Source organism: Podarcis bocagei (genome assembly GCF_964188305.1).
Source record: "Podarcis bocagei genome assembly, chromosome: 9".
Taxonomy (NCBI): Eukaryota; Metazoa; Chordata; class Lepidosauria; order Squamata; family Lacertidae; genus Podarcis; species Podarcis bocagei.
In genome coordinates, this window is record NC_138134.1 from 37498998 (window position 1) to 37515955 (window position 16958).

Consider the following 16958-nt stretch of genomic DNA (forward strand, 5'->3'; position numbering starts at 1 on the left):
CAAGGAATTCCAAAGTTTAGGTGCCACACTAAAAGATCAGTTTCTGATAAGTGTAGAATGAGGGTTATGTGGCAAACCCTTATCTTCTTTTGTAGTACCAGAATGCTTGGATATGTTCTGAAGGAAAATATGGGGTTAAAAGCACAGCTCAAGTATTCCTGAAGCACCAGAGACCAATTATATCTCTCAACTCTGCTGTATATGGAGTATAATGGATTTCCTTAGGTGAAGAGGCACATAGTTTGGGAATGTGTGATGCATCATTGAACCGCAAGTAATTTAGAACTTTGGGATGGGGATTGTAACAGAGGTTGGAGCAATTTGGCAGAGGAGTGGTAGTTGACCGTTTCTGTGCTTAACGGAGGGGAGCTGAATTAATTGAATGACCACTTTCTCTGGACAAGGACTGCTTCTCCTCTCGCTCCCTACCCATAATACTAAGATGAGCCCCTTATATTCTGATGTATTTCAACAGTGCCACCTAGAGGGGTCTGTGATTCTGCTCCCCCTGCAATGAACCCTGAAGAGACCGCTACTGTTGCTTTGTTTCTAAACATCTATCCTCAAGTTAACCGTTTTTAAACGAAGCCTAAGTGTAAAGAACTGCCAAGCTCATTTGATACATAACTGCAAAGTCATTAAGGAGGTTGAATTAGCCTCCAATCAAATTTCTAAATGGTCAGCTAGATCACTAGAAAAGGTGAACAGGCAACCACAATGGAGCCTAAGTGGCCATTTTCCTCCCAGGCTATATCTGCATTGGATTTGAAATTGTTTTTACATGTATTTTCATTGCTGACTTTTTATTGTAATTTGCTTTGGGATGTTTCATGGGAAGTGATTCATAAATGAAGCAGATAAACTGAAAGAAGGATGAAGATTGGAACCGGGGGCTCTGGAGGTCAGCAGTGGGAGACCTCCTGGGTGTCAGCCACAGTTGATGCTTAACTCCTGGGCTGCAGGGGCAGTATGCACATTTCATGCATAGCCACACAACAACAACCCACAACTCACAAGTAGAAAGAGGCATGAAGTGGATGGAAGGCTCATTTATTGCCTGTGGCTTTCACAGGGTTGGACTGAGTCCTGGCAGAAGATTTGTCTAAGCGTATCAAAGCATTTTGTGTTTTCCACCCTATAGGTTTTTGTGGCATCAGGGCATAAAGAACATTTTTGGAGTTGAATTGCAGAAAATTCAAATGGAAAAAAACCCTTTGCAGGTCCCTATCTACTCAGTCAAGATGCACAGCAAGAAAAGTTTGCATTCACCACAGGGGTAGCTGCTACTGCATGCTTAAACACACACGACACTCCCGCCTTTAGTTCTGTCTGCTTTTCCATTTAAATGGTGGAAATTGTACCTTGCAAATCTGCTGCTGCTCCGAAATCTTGACCTGAGCAGAACAGCAGGCCCATCTAGGCTCCCTGAAGAACCATACCCAAAGGGCAGGCACTGCATACTTTTCTTACAACTACTTCTCAGAGTCTCTTGGGCAGCTTTCCAACAAGTTTTTAAGATTTCTTATAGTCCTCCCAAGGCACCATTTCCCCCCTGTAATCCATCAAGCAGAAAGCCAGTAATCTAATTGAGATTTCCAATGGTTGTAAATATTTCACTGTAATAACACAGGTCACAATTCATTAGCCTCACATCATTAGCTCCAGCACTTAATATCAGCAGACCTCATTTTTCATTTTAAATTCAACACCTTTGAAACACCTGAAGTGTAGCAGTGACCTCTAAAGTACATAGATGGAGAGAGTGATTCAAGCGGTCGCATTGTTTTCAAAGCCTTCTGCTGCAGAAGGATAAGTTGTGCTGCTATTCTCCTGCTGATTATTATACAGATAAGGAACTTTTCATTCTCTTTTCTTGTTAAATATTTGCACATATCTTTCAAGAGCATAAACTTGAACTGAATCAGCTATTAATCAGTTTCTAATCCACATGTTTATAGTTCCATGTAATCCTCACAGGTACTATCATAGCAGAATTATTTGTTGAACATGCAACAGTGGGCAATTGCTCCACTGAAGTACATTTTTCATCTTCCCAATTTTCATTGTGTTGCTCGTTAAAACAAGCACTCAAGACATGGGCTCATAGAAAGATTCTCAGCTCTATAAAAGCACATTTCCAACCTCACTACTCCCTGTTGCATAAAGGGAAGATTGATTCCAGAGCCCAAAGCAGAATTACATTTTGAAACATGACAATTATATTAATGACTCAGAGCCTGCACTTGGTTATGGCTGACTCTCACTGTTGAAAATGTTAAGCATCATAAGTGCTAGGCTTGCTGCAACATGAGTGAAGATCATCGGAAGCAACTCTCCACAACTTTTCAGAGTGGACGTGCCATTAGCTACTCATCTGGTTGCTTGTAGTGAGTGAAGATTGCATCCAGGTGAGTACAGAGCCTGTCGTGTGCTCAACTACCAGAGTGCTGTACTATTTCACACTGTACTGCGCTATAATATTGCACATGGCCCTTACTCCTCCTTAGAGTCCTACATTCCTTCCAGCACTACAGTTCTATGATTCTAGAGCCAGGCTACACCAATGATAGATCACATACTAGAACTAATATGGGAACATAACACTGAGGGGATTGTATGAATGAATGGTCCCCCATAGAAAAACACACACTGCCCATTCAAAACTAGATGTACCAGAATAAAGCTAAGAACCTTATCATTGTAGCTTTTCCACAACCTGAAACTGGCAAGAAGCATTATTAGTCAATGATTTCACCTGAGCATCCAAAAGCAACACCAAGAGCTAAGAGAAACTACTTTGCATTGAATAATGATCATTTCTAACCAACAAAAGGGTGCCTTAAAACAATATATGCATTTGTATTGTATTATTTTTTGTAAGCCACCTTGGAGCCAATTCTGGATTGAAAGGCGAGATAGAGCTCAAATGAACAAACAGATGCAAGATATTTTGTTTTATTTGGAAATATAGAAAAATAGATTTTGTACATCTCCATTTCCACAAATGCAGTGTCTTGATTCATACAGTATTGCCTTTCTCTGCCCTTTCAAGACGGCTGTGTGAACTGTCTGATATCATAAAGCAGAAAAAGCTCTTCTCTGAGAATGAGCACTCAAATCTGACAGGTACTCTCTGCAAGCGTACTGCGATTTTACGGTATGAAACCACAGAGAACTTGGAGTCAGCTAATGCTGCCAAATTGTTTTGGGCTTCCAAATCGTGAAGCTTGTTCTCAATTTCGGACTTGGCAGTGGTTAAATTAACCCTGTAAAATGAACCTCAGAAAACTCACTTTACTCCATTAGATTGGTTGCTGTCTCCCCCAGGAAAATCTCCCATCATCCACAGACTGTAACCCAAGCAGTACGTGAAGACGCCATAGACACTGGGAGTTCTCCCATTTCTGATCTTAAAAGCACAGCAAGCATACCTGGAGGACACCGAGTATTAACTTCAGAAATGACAAGGACTCCCATAGCTCAGCCCCATATGCCATTGGTGGGTGAACTGTTGGAAATTTCAAGCCAGACAGAACCAGTTTGCAACAATGTTGGCTCTTAACACACCACACACTGAAAGCACATTTAAAGCACAAGACTCCCGCCTCCCTTCCAAAGAATCCTGAGAACTTTGGTTTACCCTTCACAGAGGTATAATTCCTAGGAGGAGGAGGTGGTGGTGGTTGTGTAGGGAGTCATGTGCTTTTAATGCAAGGTGTATATACAGCCATTGTCTCCAAAGCTCAGCATACTTCTAAATCTGTAGATTTTGCTGTTTGCAAACAAGAATGCCAGCTGTATAAGGCCCCAAATAAAACAACCAGATGCTTAGGAGATATTTCACACGCTTTATCTGCTGCTCACCAATATGCCAGGAATTCAATGACATCTTCTCAGATCTCAGCAGGACGACCTTAACTGACTCCTTTTGTCCCTTTCCTTTTTTAACAAAAACATCATAAACCTTAATCACACTTCTTTTTAAGGGAAAGTTAAGGCTGCCATATGTCTGGATTTTCCCGGATATTACCAGGATTTCAAAGGTAGAACTGACGGCTGGGGTGAATTTCCAGAATATGGCCCTTGTCCTGGATCTTAGGCAAATCAATCAAAAAATCATGGGTTTTTTGGTGTTTTTGAAGCTCAACAATTTCGGGGATTTCCTTTAAAAACCCAAACAACTTTTGGGATGTCCTGGTTTTTACTTTTTGAAATATGGCAACCCTAGGGAAAGTACAATATCTTCACTACATAAACATACAGAGGTCCCTTAATTTAAAAAAATAATGTTTTTTTAAAGCAGAGAGATCCAAAACTGCAAATGGGACAAATCTGCCGTAAAGTTCAGGCAATACATGAATCATGTCATAGGCAAGGAACTGGAACATATCCATGTTGAGTCGCAGGTTTATGACAGGAGAGCAGATGAAAGCAGTGTAACTTCTACCCACGAATTAGATGTAAAAGCTTTACCCAAATGTTAACACAGTCTGAAATCACTGCTCATGAGATATTAAAACAGGATGAGCAGCTAAGCTGTGAACCTCAAAATGTTGTACTCCAACTCTACTTCATCAGCTGCAACCAGCATAATCAATGATCAGTGCTGATGGGAGCTGCAGCTCAACTGCAGCTCTCTTGGCAGAAATAGGAAATGGCCAATTTTTCTTTCCCTACCATAATCTATCTTTATTTAGTAAGGCAGCCAGCGGCCTTACCATCTAGTACAATCTTCCTACTGGATTTTTATTTTATTTATTTAGTTTTATTTATTAAATTTGTATACTGCCCTTCATCAGTCGATCTGAGGGCGGTTCACAACATAAAAATACAAGATTAAAAACAACAAAAAGAAAAAACCCCAATAACTTCTCCACCCCTTCCCACAAATACATTTAAAAGGGAACATTTTCCCCTGGCACCTAAAGGTGTATATAATGAAGGCGCCGACCAAACCTCCCTGGTTCGTAAAAATGATCAGGTGCACTGCTACACACTGTATGGTGCTTCTGTAATATTTGCTTTATTTGCAGATATGCAAGCAGAGGAGAAGCAAATGCACACCGCCAGTAAATTCACCAATGCTGTATCAGATCCCCAGAGAGAAACTAGCATGGCTCCCCATCTGCCCCCACAGCTGCAGCTCAGCTTCAATTAGAAACTCTCAGCTCTATGGCTTTTCAAAACTGCAAAGTGTACTTTTGCCTTCTCTGTGCCCTACTGTTCTGCCGGAAGGGTGTCACTTTATCCAAAGTATAACGGGCATCTAATTTTTAGAGAGAGGGGGGAAAGAGTTTTAGCTATCAGGAGACCATCTGCCATCTTTATTTATTTATCGGTCGATTCTTAGCCCACCCTTCAGCAGCTTGTGGGTGAAGCTACTCAAGAGTGAATTAAAATAACAATATTACAATAAAACCAGAACAAAGCCTTGTGAGTCTCTTGTGTGGCCCCTGATATTCAAGCCAATTTTGCCACTGCCATCCTTTCCCTCTACCTAGTTTTGCAAAATCCTACATTTCCTGCTTTCTGGCATTCATCATGGTCAGCTCTCCGAGAGCTGCTTCTGGAAGACCTACTGGCAGCCATGTTCTGTGGGATGACAACAACAAAATGATTGGCTATACAAAGAATGCTATCCTCTTCTGCCCTCTTTAATTATCCCCATTAAACAGACAGAGAAATTGAGGTGGCAGCATACTGCTATGCTCAAGGTGACAGACATTTCTAGGCGCTCAGGGTGGCAATTTTCCTTCACAATGGTTTTGTGAGATGAACTAGACAGAGTGGCTTACCAGAGAAGCCTCCCACAACCATATCCATCTATTCACTGAACACAATCAGCACTCCACTAATGTCTGGTCACTTGACAAGGATTTTTCACTTGTAACAAAAATGACTGGGGATTAATAAAACAGCTATGGATTCAGAAGGCAAGTCTCTTAACCAAGGAAAGCTGTAGAGGTTGCTATGCCACCCTTCACCATTTTCATTTAGATAAAATTTCAGTAGATAAAACTTTAACTACCAGCAAGCTTCACTGATTTTCTGTTATCCTTTCTCCTCCAAATCGGAAGCAGATATTGAATTACATAACCATTAAAAAAAACACCCTTGACTTTGTTGTGTCCTAGCAGCATCCTTATCAATGAAAGAAAGCAGCGCTTTCAACATTATTTCATAGATAAAGGCCAAAGTATGTTCTTTCTGCTTGCCCTGATAGAATTTACAGCATGCTACTATCCACAGGATTTCCTACAGAGGTTTCTAAAGCACATCTTCCCTATCTGAAATGATGCATAAACCATACATTTATACATCACCAAAAAAACAACAACAAGGTGCTGGCACTCATACTTTGATAAATTGTAAAACACCTCTTCCATCCCTCTCCTCTTCCTGCGCCCACTTCCCTCTGTTGAATTTGTGAGGAGCTTTTACTTTTTTAAAAAATGGTAAAAATAACAAATACATAATAAAAATCAAAATGTTTAACAGCTTATAAGATGACGTTTTATTATTTTGAGTTGTAAAGAATTAAAAATTACAACTAATGCAAAGGGGACCAGTCACAAAATTACCAGTGTCTGTTATAGAGGGCATGGCCTAGCACAAATTTAGAGTGAATTGGAGCACTGCTGCTTGCCCCCACCCACCTCATGGTTAGCATGGGGTGAGCACTATGTCCTGCTGGCCCTGTTTCTGGGAATCACACACTATTGATTTTCTACACACCGAGCTTAAGGGGGCATATAAATAAACAGTAACAGAACACATGCAATGCTGTTGCTGTCTACTAACAAGAGAAGGTAGAACACACCTTGGTACCAGGGAAAATTTACACAGAAGCCAACCACATTCTCTCTTGCATGCGCACAGCACACAAATGCACACATTGTACACATACAGATCGCAGACACACATGCATCTCCTTGTCTCTCTCACTCACACACTTCGCCTATACACAACCACACACATGTAGCTCCCTCCTTCTCTCTGCCCAAGTGCATCTCTCCCCTCCTTAGGGACCTCATAAATTGGAGGAGGAGGAGGAGGAGGAGGAGAAGAAGAAGGAGGAGGAGGAGGAGGAGAAGGAGAAGGAGAAGGAGGAGGAGGAGGAGGAGGAGGAGGAGGAGGCACCCACTGCCAGGAACATGCATGGATAACTCCATTGTTCGTCCCTTCCCTCCACATTATTTTAAAAAAGTAACCCCCTGTGGAATGAAAGAGGCAAGTACCTCTGGCTGGGAGGCAGCCTGGTCAAAGATGCTGGTACTCATTCCAGAGCATTCCCCCAGAGAAAAGGGGTCTGTGGAGACTTCCGGGTTGGCGCGATCTGGAAATGGCGGATTCCCTCCGAGCTGCGGAGGGAATCAGCTCAACTGAGGATGGGTCTTGCCGCGTCGGCGACGCGGGGACCCTCAAAAACCGCAGGCGCTGAAGCCTGCGGACTGAAGACTCGGTGGGCACCTTAAGCGCCCCCCCGATTCACGAAGAGCCTTTTTAAAGGCTGCGGAGAGGATACGGAGGGTGGCGTGGTGCTGAGAGTCGATCGCTACCTCGGTTGAGCGAAGCCGCGAGCCATGACTGGAGAGCGCTGATTCCCTTCCTTGAAATTCGGACTGAAAAGAATAACCCATGAGTAAAACGGAATTGGACTTTTTGAATATTATCCTGTGAATTTGAGACGACCGGGGGGTGTGCTAAAAGGAAGTCTGCACCCCCCCTTCTTGCAGACGATCTAAAGCAACGATATAAGAACTAAGCTGGAGTGCCTACCCTTTGTGGGGTGAGTTGAAAAAGACATTAACTTCCAAGATTTGGCAAAAAGAAATTTTGAGCTGGAGAGTGGAGTGTTGGGAGCTTTCTTTCAGTTGTAAACTGTTGGGAAACTGCCAGGGAGATAACGTCCATCTGAGCCCCCAAGCCGGAGTGTCGGACGTCCATCGGCCTCCCGTAGCTCAGGCAGATCCAACAGTTAGGGGCACAAAGCCTTTGGAAATTCCTAGCCACATTCCTCGGCTTGGTGCACCCTCTTTCAGCAGAAAGCACAGTCAAAAGCTTGCATCACAGAAGAGCAGAAGAGCATAATTTACAGACTTTATTAGCGTTTAACAGAACAAAAGAAAACGTGACCGTTCTGTGTCAGCATCTCTGTCCGACTGACAAAACCGAAAGGAATATCAGAACAAAAACATCCCGTGATCGGGACATGCGCAGACTCTGTGACTCCCCAAAGCCTGCTCCATTTTAAGGTGGAACGGAAATATCCTAACATCCTCCCCCTTTCCGTGTAACCTGTTGTACCTGTGGTTCACCCAATTGCAACTTTTGTACATAAACCTTAAGTTGTTCTCTGTTAACAACCTTAGACAACAGATCAGCAGGAATTTCATTTCCTGGCATGTAGGACACCTGAATCAGTCCTTTCTGAATACACTCTCTTGCACGATGTAGCTTAATCTGCAAGTACTTGGTTCTCTGCTTGCAACTCTCCGAGTTCAGCAAAGCCAAACAAGATCTATTGTCTTGATACACTTGTATAGGACATTTCACAGAAACCCTGATGTCCTTAAACAGTTGCATCAACCATTCACAATCCATGAGTGAAAATGACAGAGCATTGAGTTCTGCTTCACAGGAACTTAGGCTCACTGTTGTTTGCTTCTTGCACAACCAGTCAAACAGGCAGTGGTTGTACATGTAGCATACTCCAGAAGTGCTTGTACCATCCGTGGTGTCACTTCCAAAACTTGCATTTGCAAAGATTTCAAGACCTCCAGTCTTCTGACTGGTGAACCTCAGCCTGTAGTGCATAGTCCCTTTCAAATAGCGGGCTATGCGCTTCAGAGCTTTCCAATCCTGAACCGTAGGATTGTTGGCATGTCTGCTAAGCAGATTACAGTTTACAGCTATGTCAGGTCTTGAACATCTGGCAATGAAGTTCATCTTGCCTAGAATGCATCTGTACAGCGTTGTGTCAGAAAACGCTTCAGCAGTACTGTCTACCTGGTAACCTGTCACCATCGGTGTGTCTGCTGGGTTTGCATCAACCAAATTCAACCTGGTTAACACATCAGCAATTTTCTGTGTTTGATGTACCAGAAAATTACCTGCTTGGTCCTTCTCCACCTGCAGAGAAAGATAGTTGGATACCTCACCAAGATCCTTCATGTCAAAGTGCTCCTTCAGCTGAGCTAGGGTGCTTTGGTAAAAAGCCTGATTCTTCCAAAACATCAGAAGATCATCAACAAAACATAAACAATACAGTTTGTTTTGCCCCTCCTCCTTGACAAACACACATGGATCAGCTTTGCCCTGGTGAAAACCTAGAGAAAGCAATGTCTCAGTGAGTTTTGTGTTCCAACACCTGGCACTCTGCTTGAGACCATATAAGGATTTCCGCAGTTTACAGACCATTCCCTTCTGTATCTGCATCCCATCAGGTGGAAGCATGAACAGCTCCTCCCCCAAAACCCCGTACAAAAAAGCTGTATTAATGTCATGGTGGGAAACATGCAGTTTCTCCTCCGCAGCGACCTTGAGCATCAGCCGAATGCTCTCATATTTGACTGTGGGTGAGTAGGTCTCGTGGTAATCCTGTCCTGGTACCTGTGAAAAACCTCTGGCAACCAATCTGGCTTTGTGTCTGACTACCTTGCCATTCTGGTCTGTCTTGGCCTTGAAGACCCATTTGCTGCCAACCAGTCTCATTCCTGGGACTACCGGTACCAGTTCGCAAGTTTGGTTCCTGTTCAAGGAATCAACTTCAGCCTTCATGGCATTAAGCCAAGGCTCAGCATCTTTAGAGGTTAACTCCTGAACCTCTTTGAAGCTTGAAGGTTCCCATACCTTCTCTGAGCTACTAAGAACAGCAGTTGCTGTCTTAGCAAACTCATCAGCATACCTCTTTGGAGGTCTGCCTTTGGTCGCCCTTTCAGACCTACGTACTAGACGCAAGTCTTCTGGACTCATCTCCTCTTTCTTAGGAGAAAAATGACCAATGGTGAACAGTGGTTCTTCCAGTTCATTGTCAGACGCATCAGATGGTCTGACTGAGGCCTGTGCGCTCTTGTAGTCTGCTGTGTCATCACTGTCACTGACACCAGCAGCAGCAGCAGCACCGCCCACTGAACTGGAATCCGAACTCTGATCATCATCATCATCATCATCATCCTCATCATCCTCATCCTCATCCTCAGCAGCAGCAGCTTTCACATCTTTAGCTGCTTGCTTGACATCACCTTCATCCTCCTCTGGGTAACTCTGGAAAATTCCCACATTTTCCCCCCACTTAGGATTGTACTCAACACTCCTTGTGAACTTTATGGACTTAGAGTCAGTCATCCATACCCTGTATGCACCTTTTTGTACCCCATAAACAAACCATGTGCCCCACGCTTCCCAAGCTTGTTGGTTTGTTGTGTGCATACCCACATGTCCGAACCAAAAATTTTCATGTGTTTGGTGTTGGGTTTCTTTCCAAACATCTTCTCATAGGGGGTACAGCCAATTGGTGATGACAATCTGCGATTAACGGTGTAAACCAAATTCCCCAGAGCCTCCCCCCAAAACTTATCAGGGAGATTGGCATCATGCAACAAGGTTTTGATTCCTTGCAGCAATGTCTGATTTGCTCTCTCCGCAAGTCCATTCATCCATGGCGATCTGGGCGTTGACATGTCATGCTGGATTCCCTTCTCAGTCAGGAAAGCTTCAAACTGCTGAGAAGTAAACTCCCCGCCCCGATCAGTAAAAAAACAAGAAATACGTTTACCGTGCACATTCTCCAACCAAGCACAGAATGCCTTAAACTTTGGAAACGCTTGCGATTTCTGTTCGAGCAAATACACATGAATGTACCTGGAAAAAGAATCAATCAGAATCATGAAGTACCTTGCTCCTCCTATAGAGGGCGCAAGTGGTCCAACCAGGTCTGCATGCACTAGCTGGTAGGGTTTGGAAGCCTGCCTGCTAGACTCCTTGCCTTTTGGAGCAACCTTCACCTTGTTCTCTGCACAAGATACACATTTCATGTGAAATTTACAGGGTTTGATGTTCAAACCCTCAACCACCTCTGGCATCTTGGCCAGTGCCTTCCAAGAGAGGTGACCAAATCTTCGATGCGCATCATGAATGCAACCTGCATGAAGAACTTTGTTAGTTTGTGCAACACAACAAGAATCAGCATTATTCACAACAGCAGTGTCATCATAAGTTATATGGAACAAACCATCCATAAACTTTGCATGCAAATAGTCCTCTTTGCCTTTACTGATGACACAGACGCTCCTCTTGAAGGAAATCTGAAAACCACGTCCAGTAAGCTGTGGGACGCTCAGCAAGTTGCTCGCCGCTCCTGGAACAAAAAGTACATTACTGATGGTAGTGTGCAGACTTGCAAGTTTCACAGTCCCTTCTCCTGCAATTTGCAACGTCCTTCCATCAGCCAGGTGGATCTCACCTTCCTGAGGCTTGAAGGAGATAAAGAGATGGCGATCCTTCGAAATGTGGCGCGTACAGCCTGAATCAACAACAAAGCTGCCTTTGGCTGTTGGAGCAGTCCTTACAGCAAGCAAACCCTTGTTTTGCAGCTTGCCCCCCTGCTGCTCCTGGCCACCAGACGTGCCTTTAGCCTTTGGTGAAGCTGTGCCAGCAAGCAAAACCTTGCTTTCCACTGGCGTGGGCTTTTGCAGCTTGCCCCCCTGCTGCTCCTGGCCAGCTGACGTGCCTTTAGCCTTTGGTGAAGCTGTGCCAGCAAGCAAAACCTTGCTTTCCACTGGCGTGGGCTTTTGCAGCTTGCCCCCCCTGCTTCTGGTCAGCAGACGTGCCTGTAGCCTTTGGTGAAGCAGTGCCAGCAAACATCGCTTTGTTTGGCGCGGGCTCTTCACCCTCCCTCTGCTCCTGGCCATCTGCAGATGTCTGCCTGTATTTACCTTTGCCTTTCCGGCCTCTGCAAAGGCGATGGCCTTGGTTCCCATGAGAAACAGAGCTCTCAGCTGCCGACTCCTTGGCTCCCCCTGGAGGCTGGTATGCTGCCTGGGATGACGTGACGGTCTGCTCCCCCTGCAGCTTGCAACCGGTGCCCTCAGCATCCCTGCAATCACCTGCATTCTGGGAAACAGCTAGGACCTCCGATGCAGTCAAACTCTGGGCAGGGATTACTGGCTTGTGAGCTTTCATCAAAGCATACCACATTCCACGTGCAGTGGTGTTGCCAGCCAGCGTCTTAATTTCCTCAAGAGATACGGATAGGACTATTATGTCTATCGCTTTCGAATCATGTGATTTCCATCTCTCTGTCAGAGGAACTGGGGGGGGGGGGCTCACTCACGACATGCCATACCCCAAACTGACGCAGCAAAGATTCACACCATTTTGCCCAGGTTTCATAATTCTGCCCATCCAACTTAGGGCATTCAGCATTTCCATAAGCTTGGAAAAACTCCATTCCAGCTTTTGGCATTAGCTGTGAGTCTTATGCCTTCAAAGACTCGTTATCTTGGCAGCCATTAATCACGAAGCCTTTCTGGCTCGGCTCCCAGGCCAATTAATCTGCCGGAGATCAAAGACTCCTTGCGAGGTAAAACAGAAAAGCGTCCCTTTGCTTTCGCTCTCCCCACGTACCTCAAACGCAGTCTGTTGCAGCATTTACTCTCCTGTAGGTGCCGTGAATCTGGGCCCATAACCTTGTTGTTGGGAAACTGCCAGGGAGATAACGTCCATCTGAGCCCCCAAGCCGGAGTGTCGGACGTCCATCGGCCTCCCGTAGCTCAGGCAGATCCAACAGTTAGGGGCAGAAAGCCTTTGGAAATTCCTAGCCACATTCCTAGGCTTGGTGCACCCTCTTTCAGCAGAAAGCACAGTCAAAAGCTTGCATCACAGAAGAGCAGAAGAGCATAATTTACAGACTTTATTAGCGTTTAACAGAACAAAAGAAAACGTGACCGTTCTGTGTCAGCATCTCTGTCCGACTGACAAAACCGAAAGGAATATCAGAACAAAAACATCCCGTGATCGGGACATGCGCAGACTCTGTGACTCCCCAAAGCCTGCTCCATTTTAAGGTGGAACGGAAATATCCTAACATAAACAACCCCCCCCCTCCCGGGCCCGGGAGCATCCTGCTTTTGAGCTTGTGGAAGAGGTGCGGAGTTTGACAGCTGTCAAAGCTGTCAAACGGACAGTTTAAGCGGAAAAATCGTTATTTAAGATCCCTCTGGATTAAAATGAGTTGCAATTGAGTTAAAATTGTTGGAAACAAAGTAATAACAATAAGTTGGAGGATTGTTGGAGAAAGATTACTAAGTAACCAGATTCCCTCTAGGGGGAATTCTGTGAAATTACAATGGCTGTGGATGGAAAGTTACTAGTGGAAATCGAAAGAATGTTTCATCTGGTGGGAGTCTTACAAGAGCAGAGTCTGGCTATGAATAAACAACTTATGACCTTGACTTCTGGAACAAGCAGCTCTGCTGAATGTATTGAGGACCTGGATGAGAAAGAATCCACAGCTGAATCGGAAATGATATCTAAAGAAGTGGAAGAGACTAAACAAGAAAAAGAGAAAGTAAAGTTGGAAAGTACCAACCAGAAGCTGACATCTGTGGAATATAAACAAGGAGACTTTTGGATTATATCTAACACAAATCTGCGAAAGATGCAAAAGATGAAGGAGGAGGCCCCGGGAGTTTATGGAACACAGGAACTTAAAATAAAGAAATATGATGGGGGCCTCCACTTTGACTTTGACTCTGAAGATGCAGACTTTGTGGAAATTTTCCAGCAGCTGTTTTCAAATGTACTTGTGGGAAGAGAATATGGTTGGATGGTGACAGAACTTTTTCGAGATTCGACGACCGACATAAAGGATTACCAACAAGACCGGCGGAGAGGGACTGAAAGAGACTTGAAAGCCTCGGACGTGAGGAACCCAGGCTAAGAACTGATATTTTGGATATGTACTGGGAAGGGACGAAAACCGGGGATGGGAGGGAGGGAAGAATAGAATTGTAAAAACACTCAAGACCTTTGGGTTTAGTTAATATGACTTTTATTTAAGACAAATTGGGAAATCAATGGAAGAGAACTTGAGTCCAACTTAGAAAAAATTTACCTTTCTTTATAAAAGATGTAATTTTAAGATGACTAAGAAGAGAAATACCAATTTGCTGACACAATTTTGGGAATGGGGATGCATGAAGGGGGGTGGGGGGAAGTCAGGGAACAAGGTTAGGAAAGTAGGATTTTCTGAAATTATACATGTTTTTGTCTTTTGTCTTTTTTGTGTGTATTTGTCTTTATAAAAGGTGAAAAACCAATAAAAATTTCTATAAAAAAAAAGAGAAAAGGGGTCTGTGTGTGTGTGAATTCTCTTCTGTGCTGCCATTAGAAAGGGACCAACTTTCTCTGCAGCAGGCGTGCAAATATGGATCTCTGGTGCTACATTGTTAATAACCAAGTGCAATGCAAAGATAAAATGTGAACCTCATCTACTGAAATCCTGTCTCCAACCATCTCTAGGACTCAGCTACATTAGTAAAAAGAAGTGACACTAGATGGTGCTGTGGAGCTGAAATTGGAACTCTGTGAAATTTTCCATTGTGAGCTTTAAAACGGGTTCCCTACACTACCCCCGAGCATTTTCAGAGCATTTTTTTTTGTAGCTGTGTAGATGCAGCCCTGGTCTCCATTTTTACACCCAAGGTCAGTTGTGCAGACCCCAGATCTTGTTTTTGTCCTCGCCACCACTAGTTAGGCTGTCTAAGAAGAAAAATGTTTATCTGGGTAAGCTGCCACAGTTCTACACAGTCTGGTAACCTCTCAGCTTGACTACTGTCATGTGTTCTACATAGGACTACACTTGAAAATGGTTCAGAAGCTGCGGCTAGTGTAGAATGCTGCTGCCAGAGTACTCAGTGGCATTTCAGTGTGCACTCATATAAACACCTATTCTGTGGCATCTGCATTGGCTGTCTATATGTTACCAGGCCCAATTTAAAGCACTGAAGTTTATGTATAAAACTCTGAGAGACTTGGATCCTGGGTATTTGTCTGAGTGTCTCTACCCTTCCCAGGGTTTAAGGCTGGCTGAAAGGGTATTTCTTGTTGTCCCATCAACAAAAGTTGCGTGTTTTGTGGCATCTCAGCTGTCACAGTGGGATTTTCCTCTCCTAGAATCACAGGTGACTGATTCAGAACAAGCTTCAGGAGAGTCCCAGAGGCCAGACAGAGAGGCCTAGAGGCCACATCCCTATAGTCAACCCTATAGAATTCAACCCTATAGTACATTGTGCATACACTGTTAGTGTCTTCACTATCAAAGGCCCCTCAGTAGTCAAAATATAGGCTGGAATCTCTCACAACTGCAGGAGGCTCACACTTTCCATCCTAGTGTTGACGGAGCCCTCAAAAAAAGGAAAGAGGATCTAATTTACAAGCTCAATACATGTGGAAATGCTCTGGACTTCTAGGGCCATTTATTCACTGGAGCGCAATGAGATCAATTCACATCTGAAAAAAGAGGAAAGGGAGAGAGAAACAGCCTCTGAGTTAATAGGCTGTAAAGGACAAAAGTTGAAAATTAAATGTTATGGCTTAAGCAGTTCAACATCCAGCTCCTCCATTAGGGAAATAAAGCAAAACTCCTCACAGAGGAAAGGAAGACAATCTCTCCTCTAATAGTGCAGAGTTTTCTCTGCAACATGAATTTGAGCTATAGTGCTTGATGTTGTGTGGCGATAAAGGGGAAGCAGCAAGAAGGAAGGAGGGCGTAAATGTGGTGCTAAAGAGAGAGGAGGAAATCTTGGTGTCCACACACTGGCTCATTAGAACTGGCGGTGTTTTAACTGCTTTTCAAAAAACACCACAAAGCTTGGAAGAGCCTCCTTATTTAATTCCAGGAGCAATTAAGGAAAGGGAAACACAGGCCGGGCGACTGCAGGCTGCTCATTACATCTGCTGTGCCAAAGGGGGCATATTTGAAATGTGAAGATCAGATAATTTATAAATGTAATTTTGGATATCAAGGACAAGAAGGGAGCTGAAACAAGATTAATGGAGGGAGCATCTTCTGCACAGCACTATTTTCGATATTTTAACAGGCCAGTGTTGAAAGGTGGCGCCTCGTGGATCAACTTCTCGTAAAAGCGGTTTTTATTTAGGCATAAGGCAAGGCTTTTAAAATATATTCCACAAAACACTTTGATTTAGTAGTCGCACACATTAACATCCTCCAGCAAGACTTTGCTGCTCAGGAACCTGTGGCAGTTTTATTTGTTGATGTTATTTATATATGGCAAAGCCGGTGTAGCAGAAGCCTCCGATTCATTTGGAAACTTGAACTCTCGCAGCAATATAACGTACAAGGCAGCAAGGAAAAGGGATATCTGAGAGCAAGACGCTTCCACTCTCAGTCCTTATCTCAACAACCCATTATATGGTAAAGGGCTCAACCTTGGCTCTCATTTCACACTGTGAATGCTACATAAGCAGAGGTGTCGCATACATAGTAAGCGGAAGAGGCAAGTTTCAGATCCTGCCCATAACAGATGTGCTGAAATGTATGACCTGGGCTTCCTATAGAGAGGGGCAAGCTCTATCTGCAAGGGTACCTGAGAAGGAATTCTAAAGTCCACCTAGACATTACTTCTCCAGGGCCAACCAGCTGGTAAGGACACACGGAGCACAGATTCACAGAAAATAACTGCATGCAGCCAATTTCAAAGGAAAGAAGTACCAAGCAGTTTAGGACTCAGTGGTGATGGTGATGACAGAGACAGTAAATGCTGTCATGGGCTAATAATTGGGAGTGGGGTGGAGTTATTTACAAGACTGAGGGGAGTGAGGAAACAGACCCTAGTCCAGGGCATCTGAACCTATTTGCAGGCAGGGCCAATCAATCAATGGAAACTGTCAGCAAGTCCTGCTTTACAAGAAACAACCAGGAGAGCACTTGA

General features: G+C 44.1%; 1 long non-coding RNA gene across 1 annotated transcript in view; it reads right to left on the reverse strand.

Annotated features, from left to right (window-relative positions):
* Window positions 1-16958, reverse strand: part of LOC308595184 — a 198338-nt gene that overhangs the window by 145159 nt on the left and 36221 nt on the right. The window lies entirely within an intron of this gene.